The 25189-nt window shown below is 37.8% G+C and overlaps 1 long non-coding RNA gene across 3 annotated transcripts in view; it reads right to left on the minus strand.

The window, feature by feature from the left end:
• Positions 1-25189, minus strand: part of LOC116216613 (uncharacterized) — a 148376-nt gene that overhangs the window by 77536 nt on the left and 45651 nt on the right. For 2 of the 3 annotated variants that reach the window (XR_004159735.2, XR_014882768.1), the window contains exon 9: positions 23737-23799. The exons of the other annotated variant lie outside the window; for it this stretch is intronic. This is a non-coding gene — a long non-coding RNA (uncharacterized LOC116216613). The remainder of the gene's footprint in view (positions 1-23736; positions 23800-25189) is intronic. 3 annotated transcript variants of the gene reach the window in all.

The raw sequence follows: 25189 nt of genomic DNA on the forward strand, positions 1-25189 counted from the left end.
ATGATGTCAGCCTTTCCATTCCACATGATTTATCATGCCTCATACTTTGATAACAGCCACTGTCATAAAAATTAAAGATATTTCTGAAGTTGTGCATGTATTCGAACTCCCACTGAATTTACCAGTATCAGTTCATAATGAATTCTTGATTGTGTGGAGCAAGACAAAATAGTGGCATTCTTTGAAAAAAAAAATAAAAAAAAATCTCTTCTACTTAAAAATTATTTACTACTGCCTAATGTATTCATGCATATGTAATAAAACAGGTACTCAGAGACACTAAGGTACAGAAGGCAAATGATAAAATGATAAAAGAAAACAAAATAACTGGACAAGTCACACTAACTTTGATTGATCTTGTCCATCTGTTGTTGGTGCATATCAAACATAAAATATAAGTCATGTTAATGCTGATGAGCTATTAGAAACTAAAGAAATTTCCATGCTTACCATATTAAAAAAAATAAAAACGTGTCATTAAAAAAGTTACCTGGCTGGTTCTACTAGCACTCTCAAACTGCTGAGATACATAATGGATGAAGAATATATATATATATTTATCTTAGCAATAAACATATGCAGAATTTATGAATATATTTCGAAATTTCAGAGAGCTGATTTCAAAAGCAGAGGTATAAATAATCAAATATAAAAGTACAGTCCATGCTTCCTGCACATCAAATTGTACCTTATCTTTAATTAGGATGAAGTATCTAATCAGTGGTAGAACTTAACCTCACCAGCAAGACCTTGTGTATTTCATTATCATCCAGCACTTCACAGAAACATGAAAATAAGTATGTGGCTGATACATTTTAATGTTAACTTGCATGCAAAGTGAGATCTAAAAATATATTTTAATAAGAGTTTTCTAACAAAACAAAAAGAGAAAACCTACTGAGCTTTCTGTTATATCTACGTTTCCTTCATACTTCTTTAAATGCCAACAGTGAATTATTACAGAAACAAAGCTGCCCCAGCCTAAAGATGCAATCCAGGCAAAGATGCGAGATTGTGAACAATTAGCAGATGTCAGATTCATCATTCACTGCACTACAGAGTTATCCTCAGAAATGTGTATAATAAAAGTAGATAGAAAAGCCACAAGGAAATAAATAAAATGCCTCTCCACACGTGAAACCACAAGCTTTGGCATCCTGGTAAAATGGGAGAGTCTGGTATAATCCAAATGACACTTCCAGATTGCTTGCAGGTGAATGTCTATGGGCTATAGATTTGGAGGTCGTTAAGCTCATCCTAAATCTGTTTTTGCCTTCCAATTCCTGAATAGGTGTGGAAGTAAATGAATCTTACTGCTTACCAATACAGGTACTGCCAATTACTCTCATAATACACTTCTGCAGAGTGTATTAGCAGCTTCTCTGCTACCACTTCTCTACAGCAATTACTCAATGAGATGCCACTCCAAGTTGTCATACAATACATTTGGCAGTTTCAGACTTGCCCAATGCTGCTTTAACTCACATCAGCAGAATCACACTGCATACCTACTGTTACCTTTCCCTCAACCACTGGTCTGATTTGGCTGGTGCAGGGTTGGAGTCTCTGCCTCTTGGTTGTTTCACACAGACAGGTGGAAGTTTTCAGATAGGAACCTGCTGCCTGTGGAGCACCACTGTAGATTTTAATTAATTTATTTTTTTTTTTAATCTGATGATGTCTGCAGTGCAGGTGAAGTGATTTATATTGGGATGGCTTATCTTCAAGATGCAGTATGGAAAGTAAGACATGACAAATCTAACACAATCTCCACAAATTCAAGAGAAGGTGCAACACTTACAGAAAAGTCTCGTCTTGAACTACAGCAGTAGCTGTAGTAGCTCACTACAGTGAGCTCTTTTCTAGCCAGAGCAGATGGAGCAAAGGTGACATTTTATTTACTTCCCCAATCAATCACAATATTCGTTTCACTAGATGGAATTATCAAACAAAATTACTTAATTCCTATCCTAATTACATTAAGGGAATGTAAGTTCAAAATGAACGTGAATATTTTAGCTAAATGATGTAAAGAACAACACAATTGAAAATGTTACAGTGAAAAATCAAATAAAATTTGTATTTTCATACAAAACTCTGAGAATATGAGCTCTCTTTCCTCTGAGTGAAGAAGAAGAAATCAAACAAGGTCCAACAACTCATGAAACATGAAAATGAAAGCTGAAAACCCCTACTAACATAGTTGTTGACAAAATAACTAAAAAGTCTTTAGCTCTCTGGCATCAGCAGGCAGCAGTTAGGGTAAATGCAGGTTGTGTAGAGGAAGTGCAAAATGTCTTAGAGCACAATATTCAAAAGATGTTTCAGTTTTCATTCAGCAGGACACCCATCTACACAAATGCCATTTCCACTAAAAGGAAGAAGAGTTTTACTTCACAAACTTAGGTACATTTCTTCAAGCACAGAAACTGCTGTATCACCATTTACACGTTTTCTTCCTCCACAATATGGGCTGAGTAACAGTTGCACAAACTGAGTATGTATACAGAACAGTTCAAATGCTAATTCGTATCTTGTCGTAACAGCCTGAAATAACACGAGTTTCCTGCATCTTCTGTCAGCAAACAGATGGAGGACAAGGAGGAATGGCTAACTAAAAGGGGGAGATTTAGATTAGATGTTAGGAAGAAATTCAACTTCCAACTGAAGCCATTCTGTGATTTTATGACTCGACACATACAGACAGACTGAAATACCAACAACACCACTGACTGTATGTCAGTAACTATAGGTAGGCTGTAGGCTCTTAACTCCCAAAATATCAAATATTTATGTACTATGTGTTCCATCATGGCTGTGTTTTTGTTTACTCTTTTCAATAGCTTCATTTGAATAAAATATATAGGCACTGGAAAAAGTACTGCTTCTAATCATTATTTCCAGATTTCACATATAAATAATCCCCATGTGACATTAACTACAAGAACACTCAAACCAAACTTCAAGCAGAGAAAAAGGACACTGCTCAAACCTGTTTAAATGATCATGAACAAACAATTTATCAACACTGACCTGGAGATCTCTGAATATGATACTTTCATAACACATACACAAAAATCCAGATTTAAGTCTGGAGTTTTCCTCTGGTCTACCTCCAGAAGAAAGAACTGTAGGAACAAACTGGTTTGGACAAAATAGAAGTCTACAGGAATCTTCACATTTTCTCAGAACTAAAGTTCAGTGACATTGCTTTTTGAAAATATGAAGTGTGGTTTTTACTGCTCATTTCCAGTTGAGCCAAGAAAAGATCTACAGAAACACCAGTAAATTTTGTTTCCAAAGTATTTCCAGGCCATGTTTGAAAGAAAAGAAGAAAAAAAGCAAAAATTGTCATTTAGAGAGCTCTTCTCAAGAACTACACTGGAAATACACATCTACACACGTACACTGTACATGTCCTTCAAGCTTGTATTAAATTCCTCAGTGTGCATCTCAACACACAAAGCAAAACAAACTGATGGAAAAGTTAGAAACCAACACTTCAAGTAAAAAAAGCTGTACCACTTTAGGACTATTTTTTAACAATAAACACTGTGCCTTCACTTCCCATGTGTTATGGATATCAGCATATATGTCCAACCACAACCCTTGCATCTCTTCAATAACAACCTGCCCATATTCCTACAATTCAGACCCTCATCAGCAAGCAGCTAAGACAAAACTATCATTTCTTTATACTAACACAGTACTTCTTTGGGTCAGCCTGTCACCCATCTGTGCTTCGGGAGGTCAGGTGGAACACAGGCTTCACAGCCAAGTGTATGGGTTCCAGACATCATCACTTATGAAAGCCAATGCAGACCTCTCTTTAAAGCAAGGTGAACGGAAGAGAAGTTCTTAGGGTAAAACTCAGATAAAAGCTGTTGTCAGATGGACAATTCCAGAACACAGAAAAGCCCTCTGTCTCATCCAGAATTTCTGACCAATGTCATGTGGCATCAAGCGACAAGTCAAACTATCAGAATGCTCTATTTCAACACCAGCAAGATGGACCTGGCCAGAAGTAAAAAGAGGTTCTGAAGTTATATACTCTGTCTGTCTCTGGAAACAGTTCATGTGAATAAAGCAAGCTACACAAAACACAGATGGGTCCACATGCCAAAAAGTAACTGCAAAAGCACAGGAAAGTATTTTGTTAAGTGTAGGACGTAATAGTTCACGGCAATAATCCTAAAGTGCATTACTAACATGAAATAGTTTTTCTTTCATAGCTTGTCTTTTGCAGACAACTATTATTAAATATTCTCAAAGTCCAAATAAGAAATAGAATAGTAATTAGTCTGATTCAAAGCCTGCCTGAATTGGTTAAGTTGTCAAGGTGAATGCTGTCTATGCAATTTGCTCTGCAAGAGAAATATAGAATACTGATCCTTTTGTCTGTGGCTCTAGATATATGGAAAAAAGACTTTTCTTTCTAACTATTATGGAACTAACATTTTTTCCTTACAAAAGAAAAATATTTCAGGATTAACTTCTGAGAAAATAGTATATATACAACAGATATGCGGCTAGGTCCCAAAACATCACTTCTATTAATAACAGCTACACAAAGATATAACAGATTTTGTCTAGTTCTGAGTACAAAGATTTGAGATCAATTAGTTATGTGATTGTTTTTTCATCTAATTCTAGCTACAGAAGTTTTAAGCAGAAAATCATTAAAGCAGCAATTCAGGCTAACCGTGAATAGCTGACCTATTAAATCCTAGTCAGTGCACTTTCACCATTAAGCCACAACAGTTTATCCCTGAAATTGCTTCAGAGAAATCAGTTAGTTATCTGACGTAACACAGTGTGTCAAAATTATATTTTTAAATATTGATATGACTTCAGAAGTTTACCAGAGACCTGTTGAAGTAACCTGAAATGTAGGGCATGACATGGAATAACCTACAGAGTGCAGTCACAATAAAATCTCAATCACCAGTGAGTCCCTGTCAGTCACATCTGTCTCCGATTCCTGCAGTAGGGTTAATATTTGCTCAGACTCTCATATTTATGTGCCAGTTGTGTTTGTTTTGATAGCCAGCTGACAATCTGCATAGAATGACTGGCACAGGCAAGTGCTGAGGAGCATCAGCGCTGAGATGACGACCGATTGCATTACCATCTGCGACTTCCTTCCTCCCTTACCTGTCACACTTCATTACCCAGCTCCCACGGCAGCCTGGTGCTGTGGATAGCAGTGCTCAGCCCATCGCCTTCCACGACAGCAGCACGTTCTTTTTTTCCTTCCCTCAGCATGTCCTAAACCTAAAGCATGCATCTGTACGTGTGCAGAGATGCATACAAACACTGCCATCCACCGCAGCGCTGAACAGATCAGGGCTGTGGGAGGCTGCTTGCTTTTAGCCCATTAAAAAGCAATCCTCCAGTGCTTTCAGAAGTGCTCCTAGGCAAATGCACTGGAGAAAAACAGGTGTTCCTTGCTGTGCCTCCAAAGGCATCTCTGAGGACAGACAGACAGGCCACCCCACAGCCTGCATGCCTCCGCACTGCCCACAGGTGTGCTCATAATTTATATGGTGACAGAAAAATTAAGCAGCACCTTAAAACAGATAATAGAAAACCTGATAGTTTAGCTACGTGATGGTTTAATTTTTTGTTTTCAGTTTAAGATTCAGGACTGGGAATAGCTTCTCTAAAGCACAAACAATTCTGAGGTGTGTAAAGCAAAGACCTGGCTGCATTGTTCCATGTTCAGATGAACACTCACAAATTTCTCACCTGACATTTTGCATAAAATTATACCAAATACTTTTCCTGATCTTGTGTACCATAAGCTTAATATTATGAGTTATTAACACTTGATCAGTTGGAAAAAGTGGGCAGGACAAGCAAGGCAGTCATTCCCCAGTCACCCTCCCATCTCTAACACAACACCAATAATGAAGAATAAACACAGGAATAAGTAAATTTACAAACGAAGCAACCGAGTGAATTAATCATTCTCTGCAATTATTTAGACTGTTCCTCCTGACAGTAAGCAGGAGGTGTTTTCTTACATCCCTCTTTTTCCGCCAATTAATATGCAGACACTACAAGTGATACCTATTGACACTTGGAACAGCCAACTATGGCTCCAGTCCCATAGCAGGAACTGCCTCTGACAATCCCAATTTGACAAGATTTAAAAGGGTGATATACACGGTTTAGCCACTGTTACTCGTCCATTCTTCTGAATTTCAAGTATTTGAATTTGCTCTAACTGGGTTAATAAGCCCTTACACAGCAATGCTGCTACATCACAAAGTATAAAATAATGCATGAGGAAATTGAGAATTTAGAAGTTTAAATGTTTTAAAACACCAGGTAAGAATTAGTACTTGATATAGCAGAATATCCAGTATTTTAGTAGTATGATTAGGAGCGTAAGCAACATCTAAATGGGCACAGTAAAATAAAAATACTATTTTTTCCTTCCATCTTGGATAATCTACCATTTTCCTAGAATTTTTTTTATTTACTATCTACAAGGACATCTGAGAGTTCAACAATTCAATATATTTGCATGTTGCTAAAACTGAAAACCATGCGATGGATTCATGCAACGAATGGACAGCTAGCTTGCTTTCATCTATGGGCAGAACTGGGGGAATTCACTTATTTGAAAATTCTCAAAGACATACCAAGGAAAGTTCTCTATATTTACTAGGTTTTGTTCTGAAGTATGGAATTCTCTATGCCAGGTATTTTCATGTCTCCAGGCACGTTTTCCCATTTCTTTAACATCTTAAAACCTGCTTGATGCTGGCCCTGATGTTTTCAGAAGAAAAAAAAAAAAAAGCTCCATGTACACAAAACATAATGCATTGCATAAAGGTGAGTTTCCATCTAATAGTTATAGCTTTGTTTTATCTTCCATTTTATATAGTATATTATTTTCCTTGTACGCAGAAAATATATATATCAGAAAGAATTTCATATGAATTAAGTGACGAGGTGAGATGCTTGGTTTAGTAAATTCAGTACTTAGAATGAGATCCTGTTTTACTTTGATAAAAGTGTGCCCAGTGCAGACTCAGGTGAAGAAGGAACAACTGGACATCCCTTTGCCAGACTTGGTTTCTGGAGGGTTTACAGCAATATCAGGTTATTTCAGTCAAACCTATGAACTGAGGATACTACACAATGTATATCATACAAAAAAAACACCCATGTACACTGATTACCCAACCAGAACCTACACAGACTTCTTTCCATGATTACAGTCTTCATTAATTCCTTTCCTGCAGCCGTATACATTTATGCACCAATAGTTTTCCACAGGAAGTTGATTTAAATAGGAGGAAAAGTGGAACACAATCAGATGATACAAGTATTTCATTCAGGCTTATAGAGTTAATCTATATTCAGAGAAACTGCTTGATACAGTGCCATGAATACCTTCTATAATGGCTCTGCATAATGATGGTCCCTTCGATAAATATGAGCTGCACTGTAACATTTACACCATAAAGAATGTTTTAGCCTTTGCCTTTCTGTAGTTTATGAGTGCCATCCTTTCAGATCAAATAACAGTTACTGACTCTGAGTGGATTAAGGCTTAAGCTTTCTTCAATATGAATGATAAGAGCCTCACTTTTTTTCTTCCACAGTGAAATGGTAAAATGTTGGTCAAAGCATTAATTATATTAAAATGGGACATTCTGTGAATAACTTAACAGCATCAAAAGAAAAATAACGCATTCGCTGGTGTTCATTCATTTATAAAACCTATAAACTGCAGATCCCTTCAGGGGACACTAGATATCATTTACTGTATGAATAGGAATGGCTTTCAGATAAGGAAATTAATCAGCAGGAGTTTTGTGATCTCTGAGTTTTTTTTTAGATCCAGAAATCAATAACCTGCAGCCACACTTGTTCTGTGACCTCACCAGACATTGTAGGAGATATTAGGACTCTCCTAAATTAGAATTCGAGTCATAGTAAAAAGCAACATTCTAAAGAGATGCTCAAAAAGAAAGGTTCAAATTTAACTTTTACTATCAAATTTTAACCAAATTTGATTCATATATATTTTAAAGCCCTCTACCCAAAGCACCTCTACAAGCTCTAGTCTCTGTTTCTTTCCAATCAAATTGAAACTCTTAGCCCTAACACGAGATTCCAAGCCCTACTGATCATCTTTCAGGCTCTAATGTAACTGCTGGGCATTTGCAGATGGTTCTTGTGGTACGTCTGAGCTGGGGCTGGGTGGGCCGTCTGCCACGTGTCTCAGAGCTGCCTCTAGCTGGAGATCCTACAGCTTCTAGGTCTCTAGAAGATGCTACTGATGCTCCAGAAAGTGAAAGGAGGGTACCCAAGTTTCTCCACTCCAGAGTCAGAGCGAACAATTTCAAAGCAAAGACATTTTCCAGCATCTCTGTAGAACTATCACAAAGGAAGCTCTTGTGCTCTACCATCGTGTTATCAAACCGATAACCCAGGCTGTGCGCTCATTCTGAGTGATCTCATTCATTTTTATTCCCTGAATGACTCACTTTTCACACTAATGTACTTGCCCTGTCACTTTAGACACTTGAAATTATTGATTACCACTACAACTGAAATTATAAAATACAGCCATACACCCTAAAGGTCTAAAATTCACAGCATTTTAAGCAAGAATGAGATTAACTTTCCTCATTTCGAGTCTCTTTCACACATTATGTTCATTGGGCCTTGGCAGGATGAGATATGTCTGTTCTGCTGAAGATGCTGCTTTTCTGATAATGAGACAGACAGCCAAAACTGCCACTTATGTCACTTAAATACCTGATAGCACTTTGCATTTTTTAGATGCTTTTCCAAGACATAAGATCTAATAAAGAATGATGCCATACAGTGAAAAAGAAAACAAACAAATAGCCCCTGAAATGCAGAATTATTTCTGCTAACCTGCATTGTGGAAAACAACAAAGACCATATAAACACTAACCTGAAAATCTCAAAGAAAAGACAAGGCTTTGAAATAAAAAGTGAAAAAAGAGTTCTCATTTTTCAGAGGCTTTCACAGTAAAAACAGTGGGCAGATTTTAGTGTAACTTATCAGATAAATTCATTTATCAGAGGCAAAAACATTTCTCACGGCTAGCCAAATATATTCCTAAGTAGAGTCTCCGGGTATAACTGCCCAGGAGCTATGTGGAAGGAAAAGGCCTCTCTCCTCTAGCTGAAGAGGTGCTAGGACAAGACAACAGTGGACTGCTGTTCCAAATAGCAGCAATGTGACTGGAATACAAACAAAAATAATTATGAAGGACAACATAATTTCAAAAAAAAAAAAAAAAAAAAAAAGGACACTTACAACCCAGAGAGGAAAAAAACACCAAATTTTTACTGCCGTTTCTTTCAACATCACTCATACTTCAGTTACCTGTAGCTTTTTTCCATTTATTAATAACAGCAGATTACGGTGATGCATCAATCTTGTCCCTATTATTTACTCACACTGCCTTCTAATAGAAACAACCCTATTCTTGATTCAAAAAGGTACACTAAGCACTTGATTCTGTGACAGTACAATGTCTTAACAACAGTTAATCATACAAACAAGTCAAGCATCACATGCCGAATTAATACAAGATGATGAACATGAATATTTCTAGGTATTCTTTTAGATGCATTGAGAGTCTGGCAGGTTTCTGTGAACAATTTGTGATGCTACTAGCAATGTCTGCCTGACAAGACTGTAAAATGACACAATCATGTAACTACACATTGCAGTGACTAGCACCATAAAATCATCAGCTGCTGTAAACCAGCAAGATTTGACAGAGTTCATGCAGGGTTATATCACCGTACAGCAGATGAAGTACCTGGCCTATGAGTTACAATTTGCTCTCTGTTGCACTTATGATAGCAAACTGATAGAAATTTTGCCTGTGATAAAACGTGCAAGCTAAGGGAAGCAAGTATGAAGACTTTAACAGGAAGATTTGAACTTTTGCTGATTTAATACAGAAAAGATGTGCATTACAACATTCTCTCAATTTCCTAGAATATCCACACTGGAAAACTGTAATCCACACACTTATTTTGTTTCCATGCCAGGCACAGAGCCGAGAAAACAGATGAGCATCTTTAGAAAGAGAGCTACACGTAAGTTCCTAGATGTACTTGAGATGACCTGCAATACCTTTCCCAGGCAGAAAAGTATTATCACTCCTAATGGCCTGCATTACTCTGCTCAACCCCAGCATCCCTTCCTGTCTCCTGAACATTCAGCTCAGCTCTCACAGCTGAGAGAACTGCACAGTCACAAGGAATAGCAGCAGTACCTAATGCAATCAGTCACTGACAGAACGATGACTTACAAAGTGGATTTTCTCTCGGCTTGTCTGACTAGCAAATGCTAAAAGTGACTGTGTAGTAAGGTTGGGCACATTACTGACAGCCCTATCTACATGCAGACATGCACACGCAGTCTATGAAAATCTTCAGTAAAGCTCCTGAAAGTATAAGCTCCCCCAAAACTACTGCACAAAGCCTGCAGGCTTATATATATTTACTTCCACATCTTTCTCAGAGGCTCCAGCCAAAAAGTCATGGGCACACATCTTCAAATCACCAGAGAATTTATTTTTTATTCCACATCATGCCAGTTCTTAGCACAAATCATTATAATGAGTTTGAAGTCACATATACATGACAGTCTAGATATGAGCAGCATGCCCAGCATACAACAGATAACGCTCCAACTCCAACAAAGCACAATTCCTTCCTTCACCAGGTGCTCTGTGAATGCACTGTCATGTTTTTACTTAGATGCCCTACATAAGATTGTAGCAGCTCAACAGACACCTGTTTCAGTAGGCTACTTCCTATTTTGTTATTCACCCAGTAACTCAGAGCACACCCTTTTAATCTGCCCATTCATTCTGGACGTTTTTATTTATTTATTTATTTTTACTGTGAGGAACCTTCAACAACAACAAAAATGCCTGATAGGAGTGGTGAAGACATCAGTAGATAGTGGTAGAGGAACTAATTGGGATCGTGAGGATCTATGTTATGCCCTGGCTTAATCTTTGACACATCTGAGGATCTTCTATCCATACAGTTCACTGATGTGCTGCTGGTGGTACATGTGAAACTGGAGATCGAACTGATCATCGCTGATATTTGCTGAGAGGTTTAGCTAATCCAGCTCTCAGACATAAACACTCTGATAATCTGGGAAATGAGAGGAAGACTGAGCATAGAAATAGCATCACAGTGATAACAGAACACTTTGAAAGTATTTCAGAGGCCACTAATGTTGCTGATGTGTTAACACACTCCCATTCGATTGGAAAAAATATAGCATTAATATTTGCAAGCTAGTATTGATTGGGAAAAGAGGGATGTGATCTGTCAGCTTAGTATTCATGTCATAGCTGATGGCTCCCAGTGGAACAATGCATTTCACAATATTGTAATTCCTTGTTCCTCATGAATAAGATACAGTATACTTCTGCTGCTTACTGTCTTTGCAGAGAGTTCTTTATTTCTTGCCACCTTACTCACTCATACTCCATCATCACTGCTGTTCTGTGTATTTCTGAAAACTGGTACAACAGTGTTCAATTTAACATTCACGGTTTTCTACTACAGATGAGGAATTCTAACAGGTCCAGCAGAAAATAAAGCTTAAAGCAAAGCTGTTCTACACTGTTACTTAATGACAAGGTTCAGGCATAACCTTTTATGTGCATCAATCTGCATTCTTCAGGCTAGGGCTAGATACAAAAGTGAGATGCTATAAATCCAAGGGAAAATGAGAGAAAAGGAACATATTTCCAATGCTTACTCCAACACCCATCTCAATGAAAACAACTGTCAAATTTGACTATGCTAACAGAGCCATTTCTAACTGGAAACAGACCACACTTCACAGATGGCAAGGTATAAGAGCATCGTTCAGTGAGAGACAGTGTCTGAGTAGGGACAGATTCTGGGACTGAACATGCTGGGAGGAACAGCCGGCTTAAGCACTCAGTGCAAGGGAATCTCTCTGTGTTTTGCCTGCTGAAATGCTCTAATTAACTTTTTTTTCCTCCATCCATTTATTGTATGTATCTCAGCCAAATCAAAGATCCAAGTTACATACAGGATAAGCAGGAATATTCTGACTAGCTGTTCCACAATGGAGGATTCTGAATATGTAAATAATTTAACTGCTACTGAAAAACAACCACACTTCCCACGATAAATAGACCAGTCCTTTGGGTAACATGAAGTAGCAAGTGGCCTCCTGATCACATATACCTATTCAAAAACATTACTGCCTTTATGTTGAGGCTTCCTTTTATACAAATAGCTGTCATCTACTGAAATACATAGCTTTTTCCACTTATTAGTTATATTTACCAACACTGAAAGAATCTTTGCTTGGTATGAAAGCATCAAGACTTCATGAAGGGGAACTGACAAAGAATATGTATTTAGATTATACATATATATATACACACACACACCACATACATATATATATATATATATATATATATATATAGTTCCCACAATTCACATCAAGCTGTGGAAGATCTTACTACCTCCAAAATAAATGAGAACTTAGTTAAAACTTCTAGCACCAGGAAATTTATTTCCAGTGGAAGGGCAAGTATTAAGCTATTAAGCATAGCTCATTAAATACAAATCTATAGGTCTTGAAAATCTTTACTTAGCCTGTTCTTTCAAAACGTTATTTTTGAGTGCGCTTAATAGAAAGCTGAAGGACCACCTGCAAACTTCAGTACTTTGAGAAACCACACATGTGCAATCAGAAGTGAAACTATGCATGAGAGTGACAATAGTTTTATCATATTTATTTTGCATTCTATGCTTCAGTGTGGCTGCCACTAGCAAACAGCGCCAGGACTTCTCCCAACAGCTCTGGTTTGTCAGAATTCCCAGTAATTTCAAAGGAATTTTGAATGAACAAAAATACAGGCAATGTTGAATTTGCAGAAATTTGGCCATTTTCCATTTACGGCAGCACTTCCAAAGCATTTTGTTAAGCAATATGTTTTCTGACTCCTAATTAAATTATTTGATTTTTTTCTGTTGTTTTAAACACTCAGCCTCAGTGAATACATGTAAACATTTTTATGTATTTAACATGCAAATATGCTTTATGTAAAATTCAGACAACAAATTACAGGTCTCTTGGAACATAAGTTCTGCATGCACCTCTTCCTCTCAAAGTATGACACATTCAAAGCAAACAAACAAAGAAACAAACAAACAAAAAAAAACAAATTACATCACACAATGTGGATTACTAAGAAAAGACCATAAAGAAAGGCAGTAGCAGAGAACCAGGTCTAAACTACCCCAAAATGGCAATGGTCACAATCTAGTTAAAGAAAAAAAGATTTTCTTACCTGTACCAAAGACCAGGGCTCACCAAACACTCCAGAAAGAGGGATCTCCAGGTAGAGACACTTTCCTTGTGGCAGCCAGCCCTTAAATGAGGCTTAGGGAGGAGTGGGACCAGATTCCACCCTTTTTGGTTGTACAGGTGAATTCTTTCACCTGTGCTCCCAGGGCTGGCTGTGTCCCTTCACCAGGTGTTCAATCATTGGTTCAGGCTGTGACTTAGCAATTTTCATTACAAAGACGAAGCAAGAGAGATGATTATTCCCTCTTTGTTTTATAACATTTATTAAAATTGTCCATATACATACACTTGAAATTGTCAGTGCAATTAGTCAAACACCTGTGTCAGAATAGTCAATTTGGTGCACATCATTAAAGCCCTCACCAGTTTTCTCTATCCTTACTTTTTTTTGTCTGACAAGATTCTAATACTCATGTAGGAAGTCTGAGCAGCTCTAATTTTCACACTTCCTCTCTTTCCACATTATTCATATACATTTTTTTCCCCACGATTGTCTTTGTTAATTGCTTTTAGCTACATTATTTAATGTATCAGACTGCCTTAAATTTGCTGCTACTATCTTTCAGTAGATGCCTACATGACCCCATAATGTATCTCTTCCACAGAGTGACTCTGGCCAACACGGATGCTTGATGTTCTGATACTTGCATTGCAGCATTAGATGAGATCATCTACAGAAAGTTATTTTGCTGTAGATCAACACCAGAGGTATAACATGAAGGTAACGTGCAGAGGTCAGAAATCTCAGCTTAAAGCACAGCAATATCTTCATTATATAGTTTCACTGTTAAGCAAAGGCTTTATCTGAGAACTGTTCAACAGGGCTTAACAGTTGGAATTTACTCTTTAAATGTAAATAATTTTAGAGATAAAAGAGATCAAAACTGCTTTGCCATTAGATATGGCACGGAACAAAAACAAAATGAAGATATCAATCAAAGGTAAAACACCTGCCATATAAATGCACATATTCTCAATTAGTGTCTCAGTTAGTGCTATCAAAGAAAAAAGTTACTCTTCCTCATCAGCAATATAATGATTCTGGTATTATATCTGGCTTAAGGACAAAATATGTTCTCTTCATTTTCACCTTGTTTTTGTTCTCTTAAGCACAACTTTCTGACCATATTCCTTAAATCTGCAGTGATTCCAGTCAAAATGGAACACTTAATAGGGCTTAAAAAAGTAGAACTCCAATACTAAACCTAATAAAGCAATTCTCGGCAATATATAACTCCCATATCAGTACAGTTCCCATATCAGTTCCTTCCCATTAACTCCATAAAGCAACTTTAAATTTTCAGTCTCTGTTGTCACCAGACACTTCATTTCCTTTCTCCTTCCAGAGCTAGGGGAGAAGCTGTCATGGGCTTCTCACACATTCACCTTCTTTTCAGCTGACCCTGTAAAAGGAGAGAGGAAATGAGCAGAAGAGGTGCTCTTCATCTCGAATAGAGAGGTGGACAGAAAGACTGCAGGAAAAGAGAAAGAGAACCACCTCAGTTGTTCCACTTCCTACTCCCTAAGGACAGAATGTAGAGACAGCAAAAACGTTACCTCCTAAAGCAGCAATTAGGAGCAGATCGAAGGGTATGTCAGATGGAACAGTCAGCCTTCCAGGAAGGGTTCATCTTTGAAGTGTGCACTACTTTAGCCACCTACAAGCTTTTAAAACGTATTATTTGTCTGAAGCCCGGCACATACCTGAGCACTAATAATGACTTTCAGCCTCACTTTTCTTCCAGCAAAAGGAGCCGAGAGGGAAAACAAAAATAAAAATAAAAATAAAATAAAAAGCATCAAAAGCAAAGATTCCAGCTGCAGCTTAGAAAATGTGCCGAAGTTATTTAAGTCATTAGCATGAATAGAGAAGAAATATCTCAAGTCATTACTCATTAGTACCAGTAAATACACTATTCAGTATTATTTTCCAAGTGAACTGAAGTGAAATCTACATAATAAAGGACTAATTGACAGAGGTGGAGATGTATAAAGCAGCTAAGCTCAGAGAAGAGCTTGCTGAAGTAGCTAAATACCACTGATGTAGAAGTTTAGAGCAGGCATCTGCTATGAGTGCACCATGTTTGCTCTGAGGGCCTGCTTTTGCTCACTCATGCTCCCAAAGCTCAGCCTGAAGTCTGCAGGCACGTAGGGCATGCCAAATCCCAGCAACTCACTGTCAGCTCTCTCCTGAGGAAAGCCACACAGGGAAAGAGGAGAACAGCTTGCCAAACAAGAGAATGCACAACAACCTGAGCAGGACAGACCTCTCTTCCATGGAAGCTGTCTGAATGGAAGGGGATCCAATAGCAATGGCAGGCTCAGATGGGAAGGGTGACTCAATTGGATGCTATCTAGGACCTCTGCACTCTTGCTTAGTGATTATCCTGCATCTTTCTACAGCCCTGCAATATTCCCAACATTGGTGGAGTCTTGTCCTGTGTCCCAGGAACATGGAACAGGCAAAGAACTTGCCAAAAATGAACTGTTTTCCGAGGCACAGATTAAGTCATTTGATGACTTGTAGATGTTCCTTGCAATCCCAACCATTCTGTGATACAGACATGCAGTGTCTGTACAGTAAAGGAACACAGATCTTGTGTGCTGAGAGGGCAGAGACTGTTCTGTCCTACTCAAGGAACAGGCCCCACAGTCCCTTCCATTAAGGCAGATTTTTCTAGCAGAAGTGGAGGCTTTCATGCAAAGAACAAGCTCACAGGACACACAGAATTCTGAACCCAGGGTCCTAAATGCCATCCAAAGAGCATAAAGCAACAGAAGGGAGAGAGAGTACTTAAGACTACTTGCGTTCTGAGGTTAGAGAAGTGAAGAGGCAGTCTGCCTCAAAAATTCCTTCCACTGCTTCACAGGAGTGCTTTCTTGTTACCCTCTTGTTGGTGACTTCCTCAGTGCAAGCCACGGTTTTGGTCCCAGCTCCTAAAAGACTGAGGTTTCAAATGGTCTAAAGATGCTGACTGTATCTGTCAGGCACAACTGGTGGCCCTGTGCTGTTTTACAGAAGAACATCTACTAGGTCATGTAACACTTCTTCATCAAAAGACAAATACTTCTGATATCAAAAGAATTAATTGTAACATGTCATTTACTATGGCCTTTTTTTGTTTACTTTTTCATAGCACATATGAAAATGAAAAGAATGCTAATTTCATGTACTTCAAAATACTTTATAATTCAAAAATGAATTGCAGATGTGATATAATTTAATGTAATTGTGACAAATCGCACTGCAAATGCTTTGAAATTAAATAATCACTGCTAAATGTCAGATGACGACATACATTTCTCATCTCAAATTTACACCATGCTTTTTCAGCATCCTACTGTACCAACACAGAAGTGGGCTTTTTTGTTTTGTTTGCTGTTTTGTTTGCTGTTTGTTTTGTTTTACTGTAATATCCAACTATTCATTTTGATTTACCGTCTGGCTGTCAGAAACACACTCCCCTTCCAAGTATAAATATCTTTGTAAAATGGGTATAAAGTTAAGGAAGCAATATTACCCTTACAAAACTCTTGGAAACCTATATTAGAATGCAAAATTATCAACATGTTAAAAAAAAAAAAAACACACAAATTTTACTGTGTATAAAGCAAATGTTCAAGTAATCACAAAATAGGCCTTCAGTACTTGAGTGGAATGTAGGCGATAGCAAGAGGAACAATGGCCACATTCTGTACTGCTGTATAAACCATGGCACAATCTGTCCTGCATGTATCTGGTGAGTTGTCGAAAATACAGACTTCCTTTCTGAACACTGTACTTCATTTTAATAGCTGTACAACGTAGTTCATTTAAATACTATATGCAATTCTGAAAGAGATTTAATTTGCTTTTCAGTGTTTATGATTCAGATCTGTATTTCTGTCGACACTTACTTAAAATCATGCAAAATATAAACTTTTTGTTTCCGTTCAAAACTCATCTTCAGTTGAAGATCTGCATAAAAATAATAGAAGAAAAATAGAAGAAAAAAGACAATCTGATACAGTGTCTTGCTAAGAAAAAGCATGTTATTCAAAATGTTTTCTGCCCACTTCTTTTTGGTGCTACAGTATAAGATGAGCTGTAAGCTTCACCCCTATACATAGCATGCATGCCTATCCTGCCAGCAAGGAGTCTGTCAGAAAGGATTATGACAGCAAGGTCCTCTTGCTCGTGCAGAACCTCCTTCATAAAGCTGAAACCTGTTTCATACTGAAATGTGATCATCTAAATCATTTAGTAGCATGTGTAATTTCAACTACTGGAAATTTAGCATATACAAACGGCTGATTTGGACACTTTGACTTTAAGTTTTGGGAGATTTTTTCTTGTCTGACTAAACCAGTTAAGGCAAGATAAGCCATATACATCAGCAGAAACTTTTGTTTTTTTTAAATGTAAATAGTACTGCTGGCACTTCTCACTCGTTAAACTCAGAATCATAGATTCATAGAATCCTTAGAGTTGGAAGGGACCTTTAAAGGTCATCTAGTCCTTAGACCAGGTTTCCAAGACATAACCTGACACCTGTTGTTCCATCGCTTCCCTCCCTACTTTCATGTCAGTTGATTACCAAGTGCTGTCAGCAATAGCTCATCCTGCTATTCCTCTTCCAAGGAATAGTGGCTTTTCACCCTTCCAACCTAATCTCTCCATTATATCATGAGTTTAGATATTTACTCTGTTAGAATTCTACCATCCCACTTTATCCGACTCCACAGAAGAAGTTCAAGGATAAGTTTCCTTACAGCTTAACAGAAATTCTACCTATGTACCAGTAGCTTTGTTGGCAAGTCTCATCCAAAAACCTAGCTGAGCCTGTTGCTCTTCTAAGCTGGTTATCCTGAGTGGCTCCCCAGATATCCCTCTTCATCCAAATCCTACCAGCAAGCACAGCTAGAGAAAAAATGTTCAGAGTCTGATCGTAACTCTGTTAATATCCATCTTTTCACTTCCACCAACATCTGTCTTCTACAGCATAGACCTAAATTTTCACCTTACTCATTGAATCTTTATTACAGGCATGTAAATGCAGAAGTATGAAGAAGGATTAGCTTCATAAAGAGAGCTTCTACTTTACCAAGGTCTTTAAAAAAAAAAAAGTAGCAGTTATTTGTGATATAACCAATTACTTTATAAAGAGCTAATACAGAACACAGAGTAAGTGTATCATGGTTACTATTGTTCTGGCTCAGAAGCTGAGGCACAACTGCATTTTGCATTAACCAAAATGCACAAAAAACCTCTCCAATAAGCCCTAAAAGAAGGAACTGCATCAATCTGTCTTCATAGTGAAAAGGAAATATACTGCTGTTTGCAAGGTTATGACTGCATAAATAAACCACCAGTGCAAACTACAGTACAGAATGGAACAATATCCTTTCACAGCTCATTTGAGGAGACTACAGAAAACTAAGCAAAGTTTCTTAGCTTTCTTCACAGTATCTCTATATGCCATCATCTTTGATAAGAACCTTTAACCAAGTACTGTTCCTAAGTGCAACATGAAATGAAATACAGATATATCTGAAAAATAAAGCTGTAAGTACAGTTCAAGAAGCAGAAGGCTTAAGAAAAGTTACTACTACAGTAACTGTTCTTGTCCCTGAGTTTACTGGTAATGTTCTGTAGCATTTGAAAGATAGCCCGGGTCTTAAAGGTGGGCATGTATCTAGACCAAGGCAGCTGTTTTTGACAAAAGTTTTCAAATGCATAGGCTATGTTTTGAGTCCTCATTCAATTCATATTGATTATCTCCTGTTCTTTAATGTAGTGCTCAGTGTCATAGGCTAGGGCAGTACTTTGCACTGCCTTTGCTCCAAACATGACAGTCAGGAGACATTTCCTGACATGTCTGAGCTAATTACAGAAGGGCTATTTTTCCTGCACCACAGATACATGGTGTTTTGTTACCTGAGTTACCTCTTTGTAGAAAACTTCTTCAAACTTCACTGAAAAGACAGGACTTTCTGGCAGATAAGTAATTTGTGTATCAAGTGGTGTTTCTTACGGCAGAAAGACTATCACATCATCTCAAGACTTAACACCTCTTGGGAAAAACTTTTAATAGGATTTAATACTAGACTCATATTACAGAGTTTAGCTTTCAGAAATATAGATAATATAACAATCCAATCACTCCAATCATCACTGTACATAAACAATCCATACACCATCACTATTCCTTAAAACGTTCATCAGATCATAGATCCTCTGACTCCCTTTTTTCACTCAGAAAATCTTATCATCCAGCAAATATATTCAATATCAACGTCCTTAAGCAATGTGACTAACCAAAAGGCTTATTCCACTAGGAATCTATGCTGAAAGCCTGTAACAAATCACTGCAACTGACCTTTATGTAAGCTGTTGTTTTACTCTTTAACTATGAAGGAAGCATACTATTATAGTTTTATTACATTTTACTTTCTTCTTTTGGAAGTGTCGCAATATTCTCCAGTGATTAAATTTTTCAGATGAAAAAATCAGTCCTGGAATATTTTAATGTCACTATAAAACAAGACAGAAATGAACCTTAAAAATGTTCATATGTTACACAAATAAATTATCTGTGGAAGGTTCCAATTTAAAATTGAGACATTTAGAGTTATCTCTACTCACTTTCACTGGTTTGTTTTTCACTCTGCTTTATAACACAGCCACTAAAAGAAGAGACAGGCAGAAAGTGACCATAAAACAGTTCTCAAACGCACAAAAGCTTGCTTTGCCTTCAAATCCTCACGCTGTTTCCCTCAGATACACATGAAATAATTTGAGTTAAAAAGTCAATCAAGTAAATGATCGACTATACTTAACCAATGTGTAAGAATGGCTGGGTTAATGTACTTACGAACCAAAAGTTATTCTACTGAACACTTATGAGTAATGTGCAGTGTTATAGACCCACATGGCAATTCTGCATGGGAAATTCATCTTTGATGTATGAATCCATTTCAAGTTTACAATCACCTTAATTATTTCACCATTCTCTGTTTTTATAGTGACTCTTTTGTACATTTGTGAAGGAGCACACCACTGGTCTAACTGTCCTAGCTTTTCATCAAATTTATTATTGAATTCCTAACAATCATGAGCCCTCTTAGCAAGCAGATCTTTGGCTATCGTTAGCTAAATCACTGGCAATCCAAATGTCAGGCATAATTAGGCTAGATAAAACACAAGGACCTTCCCTTGGAAAAATAACATCCTAATTATCTGTTTGCCAACACGCCCCAAGGCATCAGAGCAGAGAGGAGATCTGCATGTTCTGTTAGATTATAAAACTGAAGAGACGGATACAGATCAGCGTATTTTAGATTTTTAATTTTGATTTTGGAGGCATATTAGTGCAATCACTTTTTAAAAGAGAAATTTATCCTTTTTTCCTCTTCAAAATAAGAACTATGTCGAGACAAATATTCCATCAGCGATGTTTGAATATAATGGTATAAGAGAACAAACGAGCCTAAAAGAATCAAGGTGGGACAGGAATACTACAAGAGAGACTTGGGTTGTTGGGTTGTGGAGGGAGTTGTTTGTTACGGACTGTGGATTGCTGACATGGCTTTTTTATTATTAACTTTTAAATACTTGTCTCACTTCAATATATAGGAGGGAGAGGAGGTTCTTTTAATATACGTATACCCAACTTGAGATTAGGAAACAACAGTTCAAATGTTGGTACCAACCAGGTACCTTTTTTTATCCTTCTTCTGCCAGCGTGGCATTCCTGGGCACTTTGGTAAGAGTTATGTGCAATATCCAGGCAGCACTTCTGAGATGGCCATCTCCCTCGAGGTGAACCCACACAAAAGGCATAAAGGCAACAAAAGAAGTGTAAGGAAAAAAAGAAGCAGAACATAGATGTTCAGAACATGTAGAAAGGAGTCAGGGTGAAAAAAACTAATTTCACTGATAAAAGGGTAATAGCTGAATTTCCAATATGAAAATAAGTTGAATCCCCACTTATACTGCAAATACAGCCTGGATTCCTTTGGAATGAGTTATAAATGCCTGAAAAACACAGCAAACGGATAGTTATTATCATAGAAACATGTTATTCATAGCCTGAGCTCATTTCTAACAGATTAAGCACGCCCAAAATAGCACAAAAGTGAAAGTCTGTTTGTCCTGATCTGCACAGATGAAGTGCCCAGCTTCAAAGCCGCAAAGTCTTCCCAGTGTGATCTGCTGACACCTGATGGATTCCCTCTCTATGAGAATGAAGATTTGCATATGAGAAAAGCTAGAATGAGGGAAACCTCAATGTGACTCCACGCACTCTCTCCTCCTCTAAACTCTCCGAAAGCAGGAGCAGTGCTGGATCAGCTGCAAGCAGCTTCAAGCCAAGCTAAGAAAGTCTGCTACAGCAGGCTTCGCAGCCTGTTCTGTCTGTAGCACAAAACCTGCCTTCAAGGAGGATTCTGAAAGGCTGTAGAAGACCAGCAAGAGTTAAGGCTTTTGTTCAGGAAGGCACTTGAGCACATACTAACTCCCATGGAATTCAGCACAATCTTGTGCTGGGCCTTTTAATGATCCTCAAAATTAAGAATGTGACTGAAGAACATCACTGCAGCAAGGCCTTACTTTTTGTGAATCATCCTACCTACATTCAAGAAATGTCTACAATCCCTAAAATATACTTACTCTGAATATTAAAGAATTTCTTAGTACCAGATTAAAAAGGAAATAGGCATGAATTATTTATTTCAAATATTAAAGATTCATAAACCACTGGAGCCACCCAACTAAGCAGTAAAAATTCTCTATGTAAATAATTTACACTTCAGAAATTGTTACAAAACGCATGAAGACTTGTTTGTGTGAAACCTGGTGGGGGGTCAGTGTTAGGATGGCATAACTGCCAGCTATTACCTACACAGGGAAAATAGCTATTTAACAACTTTCATATATTCACAATCTTGAAAACGTTCAAATATGAATATTCCCATAACCAAAAATACCTCTGGTTTTCTTTACATATCTGCCTGCATACACATACAAGTGCACACTTCTATCTATATAGAAACACATAAATAACTATACAGGGAGGTCACTTGGCCTATTAGAATATTCTGACATGATTGATACTCTGAATCACTGTTAATATTGTCCTCCTTGCTACAAGGCTCTCTTGGATACTGAACCTCTTGCCTGTTATTTTCTTTAACTTCCAAAATATGTCTGACTAGAATCCCCTTAGGACATACTTTTGAACTTCCTCCATAAATGTGAAAATAACTTCAAAGTTCTGTTAGTAATTTATGTATAGCACTACGGACTGGGGTCAGTTTGCAACTGAATTTCCATGGCAAGCATAAGATTAGTTGGATGGAAAGGACAGTTTAATATAAAATGTCTCCTTGCTCAAAAGTTCACACCGAGGCAGGTGTGCACGCCTCGCTCATGCAGGCAGTCCTCTTTGAAATCAGAGCTCTCACTGCCTTGCGGTTTTTATAGTCATTCACACCAAGGTGGATAAATGTTAAAGATGCCAGACCTGTAACCTAGCAGCAATTTATCACACCGCACTCACTGAACCTCCAATCAGACATGGTTCACTGGAGACAGGTTCCAGTTACAATGAGACAGCAGTGTAAGAACAGCCCCAAAGCTAAGTTTGCCGGATGCCTGTGAGGCACAGCTACTGACACGCACTCTCAGTGTCTAGATCTGGGGTGAGGTGATGTAATAACTGATCAATCACAAGAAGTGCCTTGCATACTGGGGTGTGTATATCCATATGACATGGATTTGCCCCCTGCAAGTCTAGCCTGTCCACTCATTCTATTGCAGCCAAATTGCATGACAGACTACTGAGACAAGAAGACAGAAAGGTTTCTGCAGCAAAAAGCCCCATTGCCTGAGGGAAGTACAGATCAGACCCACTGGCATGGTGAATTGAGGCTATCCATAAAAAGGGTGCAACCTGGTCTCTGTAATGCTCCTGTCTGCTGGTCACCCCTGGAACCAACCATCACATGTATAAATAGCAGCATTAGGATTTTGTTAAATCTTTAGATTTTGTATGTTCAGCCCTAAAAACAGCCTTTTCATAAGGTTTTCATAAGGCACGTTTGTGGATTAAACTTGATTCAATGTGTCCTAGCTGTCTCTAACTCCTATAGTGATTAAAATGTAATTAAGAGTAGTTAGTTTCTCCTGCAATATTCTCCAAAAATATTTTTGAGCTGTACAAAAATGTTTTAATTACATTCCCAAACCTATATTAGTATATCTAAATTGGCTTGACAGACCTGAAAGTTACGTCACCTATTTTGAAGTGTTAAATAAATTATTCAAAGAAAGCAGTGTCAAAATTTTAACCCTTCTTCTTTCCTACCTTCTGTTTTCAAGTATTCCTCTCACCAGCATTTCTCCTCTTTTGTGACTGTTGAAAACCTAGCTAAAAAAAATAACAGAATCATACATCTATTCCATACTAATACAAAAAATTGGTTATCAATCATAACCAATAAGATGTGTGTATACATTTACACACTGGCCCACACAAGTCCATCAATGGGCTAAGTACAAGGAAGGATACTACAAATGTGAACAGGCAAGTCTATACATACAGAGTGGTGGCTGTTCGAAAACTTGACACAAAAGGCTTCTTCTTGTAAGCAGTCGTTTTCTTGAACAATCAAGATGATCATCAATGATGATTCTCTAATGATAATAATTTTTTAAAGGTGAAAATCTAAATAGTGATTGTTGTATAGAATTTAAAGATTTAAAATTGTAATTAATGTTCTGTGGCATGATAGGCAGATATTCATCATGAGATTCTCACAACAGCATGAGAGTCTCATTCCACAAAACAAGCCATAGAAATATTAACATGCCAAAAAACCCTAGAGAGAGAATTATTAAAACTCATCCATAAATTTCATGTCTTCTGTGTGCTTAAGTCCTATCCTCTTATATTAATGATGTTCTCTCTGATCTGCACTGCTTCTAACTGGGAGTGTCTCCAGCTTATCATTCCAGAGATACAGAATGCAAACAACAATTAAAAAACAGCTGCTGTTTTGCATTTGCCATAAAACTTCACGATTCCTAGTAGGTGTTCTTTAGAAAAACTTAATTAGTAATTTAGAGCAGAAAAGAGCTCATCACAATTTCTGTCCTCAGTGGCACCTGGGGAGCTCTCCTTTGATTAGAATACTTGCAACTGGGGCTTCCTTTGTATCTTTCATAATGGAGTTTTCGTTATAGAAGCTCTTTTTAAAAATGCTACAGAACTCAGAGCACCTATAGACAGTGCTGTTGTATCTCATCTGTATCTCAAATGACACAGATAAAGTGTGCTGCTGTATCAGTCAGTGAAGGGAGAGGATAATCCCTAGCAGAGAGGCTGTTAGGCAGATCAAGGATGAAAGGCTGTCTAAACACAGGGCTCACCTATGTAATTAACTGTGCTCGTGCAGAAGTGCTGAACCACCAGTACAGTCCCTCCTGCCTAGGATATTGATCTGTAGGAGACAAACTGTATACTGCCTAACGAATGCCCAGAGATTACTTCTTATTATCTCAGCTGGGCATCAGAGGAGGTGAAAAGCACAGAGAATTCACAATGAGTATGTCCATAGTCACTGCAGGGAACAGCCTCGGCTGGTGCCACCAGACCTGAAGTGTTTCAGAGTGCAAAGGCTAGGGTCAGGGGCAATGGAGTGCCACTTGCTTTCAGATGAGATGCATTCGAAGGCACTCACAATCTCCCACGTAATCCTCATGCTTTATCAAGAGAAACCTAAGAGTAAATCTCTCTGATGACACACAGTTACTTCAGC

The sequence above is a fragment of the Meleagris gallopavo genome, chromosome 4 (assembly GCF_905368555.1).
Source record: "Meleagris gallopavo chromosome 4, MGAL_WU_HG_1.1, whole genome shotgun sequence".
Taxonomy (NCBI): Eukaryota; Metazoa; Chordata; class Aves; order Galliformes; family Phasianidae; genus Meleagris; species Meleagris gallopavo.